Source organism: Perognathus longimembris, chromosome 14 (genome assembly GCF_023159225.1).
Source record: "Perognathus longimembris pacificus isolate PPM17 chromosome 14, ASM2315922v1, whole genome shotgun sequence".
Lineage (NCBI taxonomy): Eukaryota > Metazoa > Chordata > Mammalia > Rodentia > Heteromyidae > Perognathus > Perognathus longimembris.
This window is the reverse complement of record NC_063174.1, coordinates 8,817,629-8,835,575: the sequence shown is the minus strand read 5'-3', so window position 1 is coordinate 8,835,575 and position 17,947 is coordinate 8,817,629.

Genomic DNA, 17,947 nt, shown 5'->3' with positions numbered 1-17,947 from the left:
GGTAGCTTGGGGAAACTGAGGAAGTTGTTTGCAATAGTTTTGCAAAGATTATTCTTATTTCCTGTGCTCTTCTGAAGTGCAATGCTCTTTCTCCTACATTTCCCATCCAATCTAAGGTCCTGAGAGCACTGGTAGAAGGAAAAGGTGAAACATCAATAAAGTATGGGGAGTGTAAGGGTGAGAGAGGATGCAAATGTCAAGTGCTCTCCTGTTGGTTGGCTCGGACATTTCAGATGCATTTCCCTGCTGTCGCCTTAACTTGTGTCAAATCAGCGTATTCTTTTGAAAAGCCAGCTAATATGATAAAAAGCCAGGGATGAAGAATCAACATTTGAGCTGTTTCAGAATGCTAAGCATGAGATTTTTCTAGAAATTGAGTGCCTATTTTAAAGACCACAGTGTTTAATTCATAAAAACAGAATCTCAATTATGAAATTACAGAAGAAAGCTCTGTTACCTAACAAGATCAGGGCTGATAGTTTAATCAAAAAGTTGGATGAAGCATGAAATTTAGTTAAGAACTAACCATAAAAACCCAATGCCTAGATACCTACAGCATTTCATGTTAAATTAAGATGTCTGAATGTACTCATTTATGTAGATTTGATATGGATTCCAAGCTTTTCTTTTTTTTCTTTGTTTTTCTTTTCAGAGGGCAAGTTTACTAATTTTATCCCCACATCATCTTTGCTTGTATAAATTACACTTCATGAAGACACTATCTTCATTGTCCCGATTTTGGTTTACTTGAAGATGTTTCTTGTAGAATGGGAGAGAGTAAAATCTACCTCGATTTTTAAAAAAACTCTATTTTCCCTTCAGTGTTTTATAGTCAAACTCTCAAAGTGACTCTCCTTTGTGAAGTCATCTTTAGAGAACATCTTTAGAGAACATGCATAGTTTTCATAGAAGTAGCAGCATGATTTCTTTTATGTGCAAGTCTGAATATTTATATGACATTAAAGAAAGCACATGGTTAGGACAACAAGCACAACAGTTTCCTATGAAGGCCACTACCTGTGGGAGGGGACTTGGCCCTGACAGCCACAGAGTGGCCTGATGGTGTCAGAATGTGGTATGCCCTTGGGGACCCCCATCAAGAAGGCGCAGATCATGAAACCATTGGCCTGCTGGGTGGAGGTCAGAAAGAGACTCTGTCCTTTCTGCGATGTGGAGGTCACCTTGTTCAACCTTACCTCTTTCTAGAGTTAAGACAGTTGAATTCCAGAGAGAGGTTAAGTGAGCCACAGCAGGTTTGAGTAAAGAGCTTGCTCTTTTCTTTCTATTTCCTTTTCTTCCAGGTATTCAGAATTAGGAGCTATTATTAGCATCTCTCTTTTCTGACTCTTAGTGTAATATTTTGGTTGTTGTTGTTTTGTGTTTGTTTTTGATAGTGAATCCTTTTGAACCCTTTAAGAAACTTCTCCTACTTTTAAAAATGTTGTTTTTTTATGCTAACAGATGGTTTATTTATTATTTTATTGGGCTTTTTTTCTGCAGTTTGAACCTGAGGCTTTCAGTTCTTACTAGGTTTTTTTTAGTTCATAACTGGTTCTCTATCATTTGAGTAATGGCTCCACTTCTGTCCTTTTGCTGTTTGTAGATAAGAGTCTCCTGTATTTGCCTGCCTGGGCTGGGTTCAAACTTCAATTCTCAGATCTCAGCCTCCTGAGTAGCTATAGTTGTGACCCACTGGCAACCAACTAGGAGAGTGTGTGTGTGTGTGTGTGTGTGTGTGTGTGAAGAGTTATGCTTAAGGTTTATTAAAATTCATAGCTGCAATTTTATAATATTTAATAGCAAAACCAGATTTACTAAATTGGTACCTTCCCCAAGGAATTGTCCCAAATTGTTCTGAGATATATATTTTAGAGCATGAAGTCTACCAATATTACATAGAGCTGATTGTGCTAGTCACATGGTCTACTCTCATACCATTTATACCCCCTCCACTCCCCACAACTCAGGGTAGATATGATCTGCTTTAATTTTCTCTGTATTTTTAAGTGAATGAACTAGTACTATTACTGTTTCATGGAGTTGGTAGTTAACTAGAGCTATCTATATGTTTCTTCTCTCTCTTGCTTCTAATTATATTCTGTATTTTCCCTATCTATTTAGGGTCCTGTTTCATCTTGTAGATTATGCTCAATGTTTGTTATAATACAGTTGTACAGGTGATAAATTATTTCATACCTTAATGTATATCTATATATCATCAATATAGTTATCTCCATTGCTACAGGGTATAGATTTCTAGATATGTGTGTATGTATACATGTATACATGTGTACACATACACATTTTTTAGGACTTTGGGGATGTTCTATTGTTTTCTAGTTTTCATAGTTTTGCTGAGACAATAGTTATAATTCCTATTTTTCCTGAAAGGACTGTGTCTCTACTTCTTCTTTGGCTGTTGATAAAGTTTTCCTCCAATGTATGTAGTGCTGTGATATTTTAGGTTTTAATACATTGTGCTTGGATTTGAATCTGAAACTTGAAGTCTTTCACATTTTGGATGTGTGTGTGTGTGTGTGTGTGTGTGTGTGTGTGTGTGTGTGTGTGTGTTGGTACTGGAACTTGAACTCAGGCCTGGGCTTTTCTGTCCAAGGTATGTGCTGTAGCATTTGAGCCACAACTTCACTTCTGGCTTTTTGTGGCTAAAAGGAATAAAAGTCTCACAGATTTTTCTTCCTGGCCTGGCTTTGAGCTGTGATCCTCAGATTGAGATCTCTGGAAGAGATAGGATTATAGCACCTGGAACCAGTACCTGGAACCATTTTGGAATATTCTTAGTCATTGTCTTAAGTTTTTCTTCTGATGTTTTCTGCATCTCCTTTCCTTGAGACAGTTACATGTGTGCTGAGCCTTCTTCAACACAGCTCGCAGGATCATTCCTGTGTTTTCTACTCTTATATCTTCATACTTTACATGGATATTATCTGTTCCCTATTTCCTTAAATATGCCTGTATTTTTGTTAAGCCTATTCTTTAAGTTGAGAATAGAGTCTCATGGACTTTTCTGCATGGGCTGGTTTTGAATCATGATCCTCAGATCTCAGCCTCCTGAATAGCCAGGAGAGAGCCCAGCTTCTTATTTAATTTCTTGATATGGATGCTTCATTTTTTATCACTCTTTTTTTTTGGCCAGTCCTGGGGCTTGGACTTAAGGCCTGAGCACTGTCCCTGCCTTCTTTTTGCTCAAGGCTAGCACTCTGCCACTTGAGCCACAGCACCACTTCTGGCCGTTTTCTGTATATGTGGGGCTGAGGAACTGAATCCACGGCTTCATGTATATGAAGCAAGGACTCTTGCCATTAGGCCATATCCCCAGCCCCCCTCACTCTTTTTTTAAACACATATTTATAGATTACATATTTCCCAGTGAGAAATGCTTCTACAAGTTTTCATATGAGCATTTTCACTTCAGTTATTTTCTAATTTCCATTAGAAAATGCCTTTCTTATGTTTTAAACTTGTTTCTTAATTTCTATACATATGGTGGCTTTTTGCTGGTTGTTTTGTTACTGACATCTAGCTTAATTGCATTGTGGTTAGAGAACAGACTAAATCTGAACATTTCAGTCCTTAGGAACTTGTTGAGACTTGTTAAGGTCCAGCTTGCTGTCAGGTTTGTAATGAACTTGCAAAGTAAGTCTATATTTAAGTTATTAATGACAATGTTCTTCCTTGTTCATAGTAGAGCTTTGCTGCTTTCCTTTTATTCTTCCTTTTATTCTCATTCCATCAATTTCTAAGACAGGTATGTTTATTTATCTATTTCAGCAAAAATTTCTATTGTTATAATTGAAATAGGTAAAATGCATAAAAAGTGGATAGAACAACCCATTTGCATGCACTTTTTATATCTGTTAAAATTAGGAGAAAACATCAAATTTTCAGTTTCATGAATAAAAAAGCAATGACATAATTGCTTGCTGGTGTTGCTCTGGAGTGGGGAAAATGTTCTGGAACTAGATAGAAGTTTGCTTTAAGATGGCTAATTTCCTTTTTTCTTTTGTCATGGGGCTTGAACTTAGGACCTCATACTGTCTTTCGTCATTCTCGCTCATGGCTAGTTTCAAATCTCCATCCTTAGATCTCAGCCTTCTGAGTAGTTACAATGAAAGGTATGAGCCACTGGCATAAGGCTGGTGGCTATTTTTATATAAAAATTTAAAATTCACTTCCAATAATAACATTTTGGAAGAAAGGAGAATGATGGAATTAAATTGTAGCTTTAAATTTGAGAATAATTCTTTTTTGTTGTTTGTTTTTACCAGTCCTGGGCCTTGAACTCAGTGCCTGAGCACTGTCCCTGGCTTCTTTTTGCTCAAGGTTAGCACTCCACCACTTGAGCCACAGCGCCACTTCTGTCCATTTTCTATATATGTGGTACTTGGGAATTGAACCCAGGGCTTCATGTATACGAGGTAAGCACTCTTGCCACTAGGCCATATTCCCAGCCCCCCCGGCTTCATTTTGCTCAAGGCTAGCACTCTGCCAACTTGAGCCACAGTGCCACTTTTGGCCTTTTTTCTATATATATGTGGTGCTGAGGAATGGAACCTAGGGCTTCATGTATACGAGGCAAGCACTCTTGCCTCTAGGCCATATTTGCAGCCCTGAGAAATAATTCTTTAGATTTTTTTTTTTTTTTTGCCAGTCCTGGGCCTTGGACTCAGGGCCTGAGCACTGTCCCTGGCTTCTTCCCGCTCAAGGCTAGCACTCTGCCACTTGAGCCACAGCGCCGCTTCTGGCCGTTTTCTGTATATGTGGTGCTGGGGAATCGAACCTAGGGCCTCATGTATCCGAGGCAGGCACTTTTGCCACTAGGCTATATTCCCAGCCCCAATTCTTTAGATTTTTAAAAATTATTTCCCCTTAGTGTTGCCAAATATTTGCTTCACTTCCACTCATTGATGATCAGACACAGATAATACACATTAATTACCATATTGCCAGCTTGACATTTAGCAAGACAGGAATGTTTAAACCTCCAACATGATTGTGGGTTGGAATTTATAGTTTTGAATTATTTGTCTATGGAAGTTTTAAATTTGTATTATGTGGGAATAATGTAAAATTAAAAAAAAACTGCTGTATCACATGTTTAGTATGAAGAAACCCTCTTTAGCCATTTTTTTTTGTCTCAAAAATACTAGAAAGTACCAGAAAAAAACACATGCATTATGGCTTTCAGGAAGAATTCTCCCTTTGACCTCAAGGTCAGGGAGAGAGGGAAACACAGCATAATGGTTTCAAAACATCAAGTTTGGGAGCCAGGATTACCTGTGTTATTATCCTGTTTCACTACCCATTACTTATGAGACCATGGACAAGTTGCCCTATCCTCTGATTCTCTGTAAATCTGTGAAATAGAGAAAACAGCACTACTGCCATGACTGGGTCATGAAGTGGCAATTAAGGCCGTCAAGGAGCTGCCCCAGGGCCTGACACATGTGAAATGGCAGCCATAATTATCATCCTATAGGTGTGACATTTGCCGTCTTTGGAATTGTCTTCTAAATGTGTACTTCTCCACAAGTGAAGATGTACTCTTCTTTACTCTTCTGGAGGCAGCTGCCATCTTTATAGATTAGTGGCTGCTTAGTAGCATCCAAGTATCATCTTGGATTCTCATTACTACTCCAGCTTTTATTTCTCATTACTTTCCCTGGAAGGCGCTAATGGCTCACACCTGGAATCCTAGCTACTCAGGAGACTGAGATCTGAGGATCCAAGTTTGAAGCCAGCCCAGCCAGAAATGCCTGTGAGACTTTTACCTCCATTTAACTAGCAAAAGTGGAAAGTGGAGGTATGGTTCAAGTGGTAGAGCGCTAAGTGTAAGTGAAAAAACCTGAGTGATAGTGCAAGCTCTGGTACTGATCCTCTGCCCCCCCCCCCAAAAAAAAACACAAGCTTTTTCAGTTTCATCCATAGCAGGTGCCAGTGTGACAATGATCTGTCTGACTCTGATCTGCTCGCAGATGTGCACTGGCAGCATTTTCGGATTCTCCTGGATTGTCTAGAGGAACTCTGACCTTTTCTTTGAGGTACAACAATACTTGGTGTTAACAGCTCCTATGATGCTTCTGAGGGAAAAGGTTTCACAGAGTTACTGCCTCAAAACAAATGGAATACCACACTTCATATTGTCTGTGCATTCGAAGTCGGTCCTATTTTGACTGTGAAATAAACAAAAATCAAACACCAGTTTTTAACTTTCTGTGTTTGGTTTTACTGTTTGTATGGGATTAGTTCTCTCCTTGGATATGTGGAATTAGCTAAAATCTCCACTTGTTAACCATTTGCCAAAGAATGAAAGAATCTCATTGTATCTTCCTTATAACATGGAATTTTCTAGCTTTTCCCATGTTTTTCTACACAGATTTCCTATAAGCACCTACACTTTATCACATCCAAAACATGGTTGTTCAGCTTGATTTTGCACTGATATCTCAATCCTTTCCCACCCTTGTCCCAGAATATATAAGGAGCACTATAGTTAGAAGAAACCTTTTAGAAGAACTGGTAAACTCACTTTAGTGGGGAAGAGCTAATAGCCAAGGGAGGCATAGTATGAGGCTGATGTAATCGATGCCTAAGAATAGAATTGAGTAGCAAAATTAACTCCCCGTTTCCAGATAAACAGGACTTTTATTCAGTTTCATTTAGAGCGATTCAGAAGTAGGTAGTCGTTTGGTCATGGCTGAGGAATGGTCCTTGAAGAACTAGACTCTGCCTTCCTATCCTAGCCCATGGCTGACTTCCTTTTGCTACTGGTCTTTTTTTCTTCTCATTTTATGTTTCTTTCCTGTGGTGTGCTGTTTGAACTCATGTCTTCTTCTATTGTCAAGTACTAGTGTCTAATACCAATTCTAAAGCAGATTTATTTCCAGAGGTCTTAGAACTATTTCTAGACATCACTGGACATTTCCACATAGATTTCCCATAGGCACCTAAATGTTACCACATCCAAAATGGTGTCCTTCAGCTTCTCCTCATTCCCTTGCTTCTTCCTTTGACCTTGTCTTATTTAATCACACCCATACACCCAAGCCAGAGACATGAATCATCCTTTCCTCCATCATCTGGGGTGCTCAACCTGTCCCTGAGACTCCTTCCTTAAGCCTCTCAACTCCAGCCCTTGCCTGCCACCCCCACCTGTAGTCTTGCTTAGGTTCTTCCTCATTCTTTATCAAATGGGATGTCACTTCATTCTTCAGCTGCCACCAGAGTGACCTTTCTGCTACCAAGTCTCCACTGTGTGTGTATGCACGTATGTATGTATCTCTGATTCAGACCTTCAGAACTGTCCATCCCTACTGGGCACCATTCAAACTTCTTAGCATAGCATTCATGGTAGATCCTTCCTTTGGATGTGGCTACTCTCCACGGCTCATTTGTGTGAACAGCAACCGAAACCAAAATGTTTCATTGGATACACGCAGCCCAGCTGCTTCACAGGGCTTGGAATGAGGTGTTAGGAGAGAACGAGGCACTTCTGTCTGGAGTGAGTTAGGGAACTGATTGTAGCTCCCTAGGCTTGCACTGGCTCTCAATTGTTTGCTAGCCCAACCTATACTTATTGCTAGGTGTAGCCATCAGTCTAGAGGATGAAGTCCTTTGCGAGCTGTCTCTGGCCTCTCCCTCCTAGCTGCTGCCTTGGCTCCCAGGACTCATTGCTCCTTTGGCATCTGGGATGGACTCCTCCTCATCTGTGAAGCCCTGCTTGCCAAGGGAGCCTCTTCTCCCCTGCTGGCCTGAATTATTTGCCATCACTGCTGTGCCTCTCTCACTGGGGATGTAAGTTTTCCTTGTCCCATATCCTACTGTTGGAACAATTAACTCTTACATTTTAATCTGCACAACAGGAGGACAGAGGCAATACTACTTAATTCATCTTTCTATTCCTGGCCCAGCTTGAGTTGGTCACCAGCAAATTATTGTAGGCCATGGCCAGAAATTACACAAAAACTGCAGGTTGTAGGTTCAGACAGAACTATGGGACTTCTACTCGCTATAAAATTGAAGACCAGAGTTGTTCTGTTTAGTGATGCAAAACCATTACAGAACTCTCTAGAATGGATTTGTCATTTCTTATTTACGGGCAGAGGCTTGGATGGGAAGAGGGTAGAGGCAAAGGCTGGGAGGAAACATATTGGTCTTTCAAGAAGTGCACCAAGGGCCTCAAGGCAGAATTTAAGAGCTGGCTGGACGGAGCGGCAGCTATGATGTGAATAGGGCAGAAGAGGGAAGAACAAACTTGAATTAAACCTGGGAGCAGAAAGGGGAGCTGGTGTTTAAAACCCACGCTTGCAATTGCTGGCATGTTTGACCTCTGGGCAAGTCATTAACCTCTATGTCTTAGTTTCCACATCTGTAAAGTGGAGATAATACTGTTTCCCTACTTCAAAGAATTATAGATTAATCAATGTCTGAAAAATGTCTCTAACTTGAGCAACTCTATGTAAATATCCACAGCAGCACAGACAGAAGGCAGGTGGAAATACTAGCGAAAGAGACCCGAGCTTCCTTTTAATTTGTTTGAAACCTTCAAAATGAAAAAAAATACTTGCTAGTACCCTCATTGGAGAAAATTATTATTATTATTTTATTTTTAGCAAAATAGCAGTTACATTTATACTTTGGAAAATGGTCTTGAAATGATGGTTGGTCTTTTATTTTTTTTTTATTTTTAGTTTTTTGGCCAGTCCTGGGACTTCTTTTTGCTCAAGGCTAGCACTCTGCCACTTGAGCCACAGCGCTACTTCTGGCCATTTTCTGTATATGTGGTGCTGGGGAATTGAACCCAGGGCCTCATTTATACGAGGCAAGCTCTCTTGCCACTAGGCCATATCCCCAGCCCTCAGTCTTTTATTTTTTTTTTAACCTAACTCCAAAGCAGAGGTGTCTTGGAGTGTGTGAAGTCTAGGCCCAGGGAACTGAAGCCTTGTGGATGAATCCTGGAGGATTTGGCTGGTGTTGGCCAAGTCCTAACACAGCAACACAATGGTGTGTTAGTACTGCACAATATATGTGACTTTTTCCCTTTCTTCCTCCCCTTTCCCCACTGCCTCACTTTTTTCTATCACAAGAGAGTCCCTGGCCAGCGAGGGGCTGGGCAGGGAATGGTAAAAGTCCTGCTCCTAGCATTTCTCCTAGAGATGGGGCTTAGGGAAGAGGGTAGACTATTGGTTGTTGTATAATTTACAGATTATTTCAGGTAGTCCAAAAGTTGAAATAAAAAAAAATATATATATCCAAGTACAGTGGGTCATTCCTGTAATCCCGGCTACTTGGAACAAGATGGTGGCAATCAGCGGATCATAGTTTGAGGACAGCCTAGGGTAAAAGTTAGTGGGTGCCCTCTCACTCTCTTTCAACCAACCAACTGGGGATCGCAGTTATACAGGAGGCATAGGCAGCAAGATTGTGGTCTGAGGCTAGCTAGCCCCAGGGAAAACAGGGCAAGAATCTTTCTGAAAAAGGACTAAAGCAAAGCTGGATGCTGGTGGCTAATGCCTACAAACCTAGCTGTTTACAAGGCTGAGATCTGAGGATTAGTTTGAAGTCACCCTAGTCAGGAAAGTCCATGAAACTCTTATCTCCAATAAACCACTCCGAAAAAGCCTTGAGTGGCAGTGTGGTTCATGTGGTAGAGTGCTAGTCTTGAGCAAAGGAAACTCAGGGACAGCATCCAGGCCCTGATTTCAAGCCCCAGGACTGGCAAAACAAAACAAAAGCAAAATAGACTGGAGCTGTGGCCCATGAAGCTGCCTAGCAAGCTTGAGGCCCTGAGTTCACATTCCAATATGGGCTCCCCGCCCCCGTCCGCCCTGCCGCCCCCACCCCCCAAAATATTGAAAAAGCAGCAGCCGAGATGGGAACCAATGTTTGGAATGAAGCAGAGTCTTAAAGCCTTAAGCTGGGTCCTGGCGCGGGAGGGTGAAGTTTTGGAGGCTGGGGCTGCTCTGCTCCTGAAGATTTATTCCCTCTCCTAATCACATTTTGATGACCAGTAGAGAATGCCATCCCAGATCAGGTCACAGCTACCCAAGGACTGTCCCCAAGGGTGAGGTGTCCTAGGGAACTGGATTATCTTGGTGTTTGGGGTCAGCACTCTTGGTGATTCTCTCTACTGGTCACTTTTTAACATATATTGCTTTGTCTGCTAATTAGGAACCTGAGACCAGTGAGAAAGCTCTCTTACACAATGAGTTAATGGTAAACACCACTGTGTTACAGATTTAACCTGATTGTACCATCTAATATCTTAAGAAGGGGACTTTCTTTACGTGGCTCTGTTAGTAATTTACTTTTCTTTTGAATTGTGAGAAGAACATGATACCCAAGGAATAGCCCTTTGACCTTCAGTGATGTTAAGCCACTCAGAAAAACAGCTTGACTTAAGCGTGTATTCTGCTGTTATTTTGTTTGGAAACATTAGTTTTCTATTACAGCTATAGTAAAGCGGTTCAGATCAGATCCAAGCTTCTTAAGCAGCTCTATTACTGACTTGTATACAGACTTGGAGATGATATTTATATGCTTTCCAAGTTCTGTATCTATATCAATTGGCAGCTTCTACCTATTGCATGGGCCCAAGTTTTATGCATGTCTGTAAGCAATGTATATATATTGGCACATTACTGTATTGTATTTTCCTTGGCTTTCTGAGACAAACTCTTTTCTTTATTAGTACTGCCTGAAATGGAATAAACCTTCTGTCTGTTTTTATCTTCTGAATAAGATCTTTTCAGATGGCCTCTTTGGGGGGAGTCTGGAATAATTAATTATCTCCCCCCTCTATCTTTCTCAATGCATTTAATTTGAACTTTCTTAATGAAAACTCATCTCTCATAAATGCTGGGTTGGCCCATTTTGTGTGTGCCTGCTCTGTCCTGCTTTGACTGATGTGTAAATAAGAGGCAATCTAGTGATGAGTTTTGCTTGTGTGGTGTGGAAGGGTGGAGAGGGAGGAGGGGTTGATGAATAGAGGCGACTAGAAAATGTACTTGATAATAACATGGCTGTGATTGATGTTGCAATTCCTGAAAAATTATCATTGTGATATAATTATTTGTTTATGAACTGTGTGCCCTGAGACTCCCAAGTTTGAGATTATTCATGGCACAGATAAAACTCTAAAGTCAATAATTCATCAAGTGTATAATGGTTTTGTTTGGGAGAGGTGGGGGGGGCACATGGATATTACATCCTGTTTGTGACACTTCTGCTATAAATCTGAGCACTCCTTCAGCCCAAGGAGGAACCACCTCATTTTCTGCCCCTCTTCTTCTGAAACTAGATTGAATAGTTTTTATACATAATTTTTAAGACTGAAATTAATTTTATTTCCAGAAAACTTCTTTCCACACAGTAGCATTATCTGGGTCATTCCTTTTGGTGTGTTTCATGATCCCAAACAGGGAGAAGCAAAGGGAAAGGAAAAACCATTCTGCTCTGCCCCCTCTCCCCCCAAAGACATGACAAGAGCTGGAAGTTCAGGAGTTGTGACTTTGTATTCTAAGCAGAATACACACTTTGCATATATTCTAATTTAGATCAGTAAAAGGACAGAGGAGGTGTACTCATTTTCAGGAAGTTGATGAGTCTGGTCTTGTAATTCTTCCTTGAATTGTGAGTAGATTTTACATATGCATACTGAGAGTCTTGGCCCTTCTCAACCTAGTTTTGGTCCCACAAAGTAGCTGATATGGTAGTTTATCTTTCTACTTCATTCTACATCCCTCTTATTATTGGCTTTTCTCTGCCTCAGTTTGCCTACAAGGAACTGTCCCACTAGATATGTTTGTAATGGATGTTATTATGGGCCTGTCTGCAAGGTTCCACAAATATTGGGGCTATGTCTGTCCTTTCCAGCACATTTATACATATACATAAACAAAAAGGGGGGTGGGAAATCTATCTTAATGAGATTCAATGAAAAGACCTAGGTGTTCTGGTTGACTGGAGGCCTGAGAGGAAATGATAATTTGATCTGGCTGATAAGAAATGCAACCACAGGCAGTTTTAATGAAGAGCCTCGAGTCTGGAGTCAGAAGTAGAATGGGATCTTTATACCATGCACACACCAGATCCCATCTTCAGCTGTGGGTGTGTCCAAGGGCACATTTTAAGACAGGCTGTTACGAGTTGAACTGTATTCCTCCGGAAGTTGAAATCTTGACCTCCTATATCTACAAATGACCTTATTTCTGTTTCTTCTTCAGAGTGGGAACTTGTAGAGGTAATTTGGGATGATGAGGTCACAATAGAATAGATTGGGCTTTAAATCTAATATGATTGGCATTTTTACAAGAGAGAAGAGAGACTCAGGGTGAAGGTGTAGGGATGCATGGGGTGTAGCTACACATGGTAGGGGTGGAGATTACAGATATATGTCTGCACACTGAGAAGTGTTGGGGATGTATGTAACATCCAGAGGCCAGGAGAGAATCTGGGGTATTCTCTCCTCCAGAGCCTTCCTGGCTGCCATCTGGATACTGGACTTAAGAGTTCCCTCCCTAGAACTATGAGGGCTACCCAGTTTGCCATAACTGGGCAGCCTGAAAAACCAATAGAAGGCCCTACATGAATTCTGGCATACTCAGATTATGGTGACTATTAGAATGTCTAAGAATTCTGTCCACAGTGTTACTGGAGGCAGTAACAGGTGACCTTCAGCCTAGAGATTTAGTGACTCTGACATCCATCTTCATACCCCTGCAGGCTATTCAGATGAGGGTGAAAATTTAGTCCATTTTGAAATCAGAGGTAAGATTTCATCTCAATACCTTCTAAAATGATAATGATCCACTAGTGAGTGGGCTAGAAAGACCTCACTAGGATTATTAAGATATCCTTTCTACACCACAGGGTTCCTCTCCACTGCTAAGATTCTCTAGAAAATGGCTGTGTTTATTATCAGTTCAATGGTTATCTCTGAGGATAAATAAGTACTAGTTTCTTTTGAATCACAGATCTATAGCTGTCCACAGGGTAGGATGGCATTGTTCACTAGATCACTTCCTAACTGCTTAGCTTCATTTGTCTTCTTCTTTGTTCTCGTTGAATTATTGGGACTATTTCTGCATACAAAGAGGATAGTATTGTGGGTAGACACATTTAATTTCTCTCCAACATTTCTCAGTGGGCAACTCTGTAGGAGCCCCGGGGGCTACCCAAAGAGGCAGGAATGAATGATCTTGCTGCTTTTCCCATCTTGACATTCCTCAGTTGAAACTCCAGCTTATCCTGTCAAACCACCTGGACATTTGCAGTGAATTTCTGCCTCTTGATAAGATTTGTTTCATTTTTTTTCTTGTCTTCAATCATCACTGTTTAGTAAGTCTTCATTGAGTCAACACTGTTTGTAAATCAGTAAGCTATGGGGGCCATGAAGTTGAACTGGCAATAATTCATGGCCCAAAAGAGTCTACCAGGTCAATCCTCATTCTTTATGATGGCTTCCTAAGAGACACAGGAGAGCAGAGGGTAGCTGAAAGTGTTCACTTACCTTAGTTTTTCAGGAGAGATTCCTAAGCCTGCAGTTTGTCATCAGTCTGAGAATTATACCTCAGGACAAGATTTGTCATTTTTTTCCATTGCAGGATCTGATATTAGCAAAAGTATTCTTCTTCTTTCAAGGCCCTCACTCTGTGCTTTGAATTTTGATAATGACCTTGGCTTGTACACACTACTTTCTGTGTTTGATACATTGCCATGCACATGCAAGTTAGCTTCCAGCTGCATTGAACCCTCTTGGTGTAAATAGACTTTGCCTAGCTCATAAGGATTTACCCAGGTTCTTTATGCTCAGGTGAGTGCATGGCTTCCATCTTTTTATTTTTTTTAAATGTTTATTGTAAAGATGATATACAGGGGGTTAGAGTTACGTAAGTCAGTTAATGAGTACATTTCTTTGTGAACAGTGTTACTTCTTCCCTCATTTTTCTCCCAGTATTTTCCCTCTATGGATTCCCTCTTGATATATATTTTCTGTTGACTTCCCTTGAAAAATATTATATCAGTATCATCTGGGAGAGAGGAGGGAGGAGATGCACAGAACTGGCTGCTGACCCACATTCTGTCCAACATCCGATGGAGTCCTGGCAGGTTGACTTGCTGCTAGCCTGACAAGGGAGAGGGGCTGGGCTTCTGTAGAGCTAGGGGCTGGATTGCCAGCCTTGGGACTAGGGAAGTGGCAGCGTTTCCTGATTATCAATGGGTCTGAGTCCAGAGCTTGCTTGTTCTTTCTGGCTATGAGTGGTTATTTCATTAGTGACCTATCTTAGCATCAATAGGTATATATAAAAGACAGAAAACTTGTTGATGTGGAGGAGGCTCAAATTGGCAAAAGGATGGAGGATTTCAACCACTTTTACTGCAGAAGCTCCAAAGCCTTCAGAGGATCTCAAGTCTCTCGCCATGTCTGGCTTGTCTACTCGAGCCTCAGGATCGTAGGGCAGCAGGACTGCCCAGACGCAGTGTTGTGGCTGACCACCAGCCTCACCCACTCTCACACAACTACCCTCTGCCTTGATTAGACTTTGCCCCAGCCAAACCCCTGAGGGACATCACCAGCAGCCACACCATCAGTGTCTACCCGAGACTCCCGGGTGAGCTGGCTTCCTTCCTTACCACCAGCCATTCAGGATGGAGTTTCTAGCTTCCCCGGTTTTGACCTCCTCAGTCTTGCTATTCCTATGCTGTTGACACTTTGGAACAAAAGATAACTTTTAGAAAAGTAACTAGGCAAACTCAATTCTATGTTCCCTCTCACCCTCTCCTTAGTCCCTAATTTTAAGTACTTATTTCAAGAACCTGTGTAGGGAATAGTAGATATCCTACAGACCTAACCACACATTCATATCCATCAGTCTTGATGATCATATCCACACAATTAATCCCCAATTTAGCAAATATCACTGAAGACTTACACTAAGGCAATGATTTGGTAGCTTCGGGACAAAAGCATTTTTCTTTTTTGGCTTTGATCAAGTCTCTCTCTCTCTCTCTCTCTCTTTCTCTCTCTCTATATATATATCTATATCTGGAGAGCACAGACTGAATAGGTGATCTACTTTATTCTTAACTTTGAGATAAGAGTTGATATTAAAAAATGTTGTACCAGATAGCCTGCCTTAAAATGTAACAGGCCGCATGCTGACTTAACCATAACACAGCACAACCATGATTTAGCTTGTTTGGAGAAAAAGAAAATATGTATTTAGAATAAAGAGAAGTATAAGCAATGGAAAGGTTGGTTACACGTTATAGATTGTAATAAATGAAAATATCGAGTGCATTTTAAATGATTAATGTATGACAGCTCTCATCATTTACTGTGCATTAATCAAGAAAGAATGCACCCTTCCCACAGTGGTTAAGGTTGCACAGCCACTGTTCAGCTTTGAGAATGTGCATACTAATGCTTGGTATGACAATGAGTTGGGGTAGCTGAAAATTTAGGATGGTTGCAAGTTTTGTGTAGTATTTGGATTAGCATCTTAATCTGGGCCTTGTCAGCCTCATCAGTACACAAGTGATGCATTTTTTTTTCCAAAACTAGCAAAAATATGGATGCATTTGAAATTTTTTTTCTTTTTAAATAAAGAATAATGACCAAGGTACCTGCTTAAACAAATACTACCAGCATTCGTTAGTTAGGATGGTTACATGTAAAAGAAATGATGCCAGATAGTAACAAATCCAAGAGAAGTTTATTATGAAAATGGCACCTGCGGATGAAAAAAATTAAGTTACATAAAGACAACCATGTATGTGACATGTATGAGAAATCTACAAAAGTATAAAAAGAACCCTGTTGTAAATGAAGTATGTACATTTCTGATTTGCAGCATTATCAATGGTCAATGAAAAAAAAATGTTTCAAAATAAGCCAGGCACTCAGGAAGTTAGGTCCGGTTAGCTTCACACAAAACAAATGTACCATAGCTGTCACTTTGTAATGTTTTAATTATTTTTTTATATATATATATATCGTAGAGTTGGTAACACTGCTAAGATTTTTACGAACAGAATATCCCTTTCCCCATTATTCAGCTACTTGGCACCAGTCTCCTCATAAAAGTTTTCATATATTTGTACAAGAAATAGTTAAAAACACAGACACAGTCTTCACAGGTAATGAAGTGTTTTTTTTTTCATTTTGTATTTTAAACACTATGGATTTAGACAGCAGCTGTGATTATCTGTTAGTTTAAATCACCAGAAATCATTTTGACACAACACAGAAACATTTATAAAAGAAAAATAAGACAGCTGTCTAGCTGTTCTTTGTAGCTGATAGGTGCATTCCTTTGATTGTTCGATAGCTAGAGTAGAGCTTCCACGATTAATCTTTAAGTTTCTCAATAGGCCTTCTTCATCTTCTAAACCTACTGCAATCCTTCAAGTAAGCTCACTACTAAAATTTGTGGCATCCACTTCATTCTGTTATTATGTTACCATAACTTGGGTCCAACTCATGGAATCAAAGGTTCTAGAGGAATCCACTCCACACAGTGATATTCAAAGGACAGCCGAGTTACTATATTAGCATTGCACGAATAAACAAATATATATGACAATTCTATATTCCATTACCCCCACCCATTTTGTTTTTAAAAAAATGTTGGTTGGCCTTTGAAAGAATTTTCTGTCTCACTGGTAATTGCTTTATATATTGCTCCATCAGCCAACCTGAAAAAAAAACACCAAAGAAAAGCACCCACTGCTTATAGGTAGAGCACAAGGGACTCTGGGAATGTTAACAACTGAGGCTGTATGGCATCATTTATTTAATATATCTGAGCATTATTCTTCAGTGCTTTTCGTTGCACTCCAGAAGAGAGAGAGAGAGAGAGAGAGAGAGAGAGAGATAGATAGAGAGAGAGAGAGAGACAGAAAGAGAGACAGAGACAGAGAGAGACAGAGAGAGAGAGAGAGAGAGTCAGAGTCATACCCAGAATTCCATTGTGGGGAAAATGGCTCCATTAACCTTGAGCTAGTTAAGAGTCTTTTTATCTCTGAGAATGAAAAAGATTTGGAGGACCAGGGATGGAAAGCAGAGGAAGGAAAAGGGAAGACAGGAAAAGGAAGGGAAAGTCAGGAGAGTCAGGGAGAATATACACCAGCAAAGCAACGGCAGGAATTTTCAAAAGTAAAACAGAGGATTCACAGACAGTAGAAGCAGTATAGGGTGACATTACAGAGGAAGGCCACCACACAAAAACCACTAACCCCCAAGAATCACTGATTCACTAGGACTGCAGGAATGGGACTGTACCACTCCAGACTAGAGATAGAGCACAGAGAAGACAAAGGACAAAACAACTACGTTAGCTTAGTATATACTGCATATAGAAACACACATTGAAACTGCAATGGGACTGACAGCTGAGGACACGTACACATTGTACACATTACAGTTCTCACATCTGTTATTAGATGCCTTAACAAACAACTGCCAAAAATGAAGCAGGAGAAGAATTTATACTTGACAGTCATTTGGAGTGTTTGACACCACACTGATTTCTGGCAATGCAGACAAAATAGGATTATTTTTTTTCTTTTTCTTTTTCCTTTTTTTTTTTTGTTTAACTTAATGTGCAGTTTTCAGTTGCAGTTATCTGTCTGAAGTTTATTAACCCATTCTTTAGTTTTAAAACATATTGGTTTTAACCCAGAAATAAGAACTCAAAAGAAAATAAATTCTTACAAATCAGTCTCTCAATATACAACCTTCCTTTTTTTTTTTTAGCAAGAAATGGAAGAAAGAACATGTTTATTTTTCCTTCTTTGACTCTTAAGTATTATTGAAGTTGCAAGATTAGCCTCAGTTAGACTGAGTTAAAAAAAATAAAAAGCTTAACAAAAGGCAGATGTACCTAAACTGCTCCTCAAATCAGTTTGATTGAGTTCACCAAGTGCC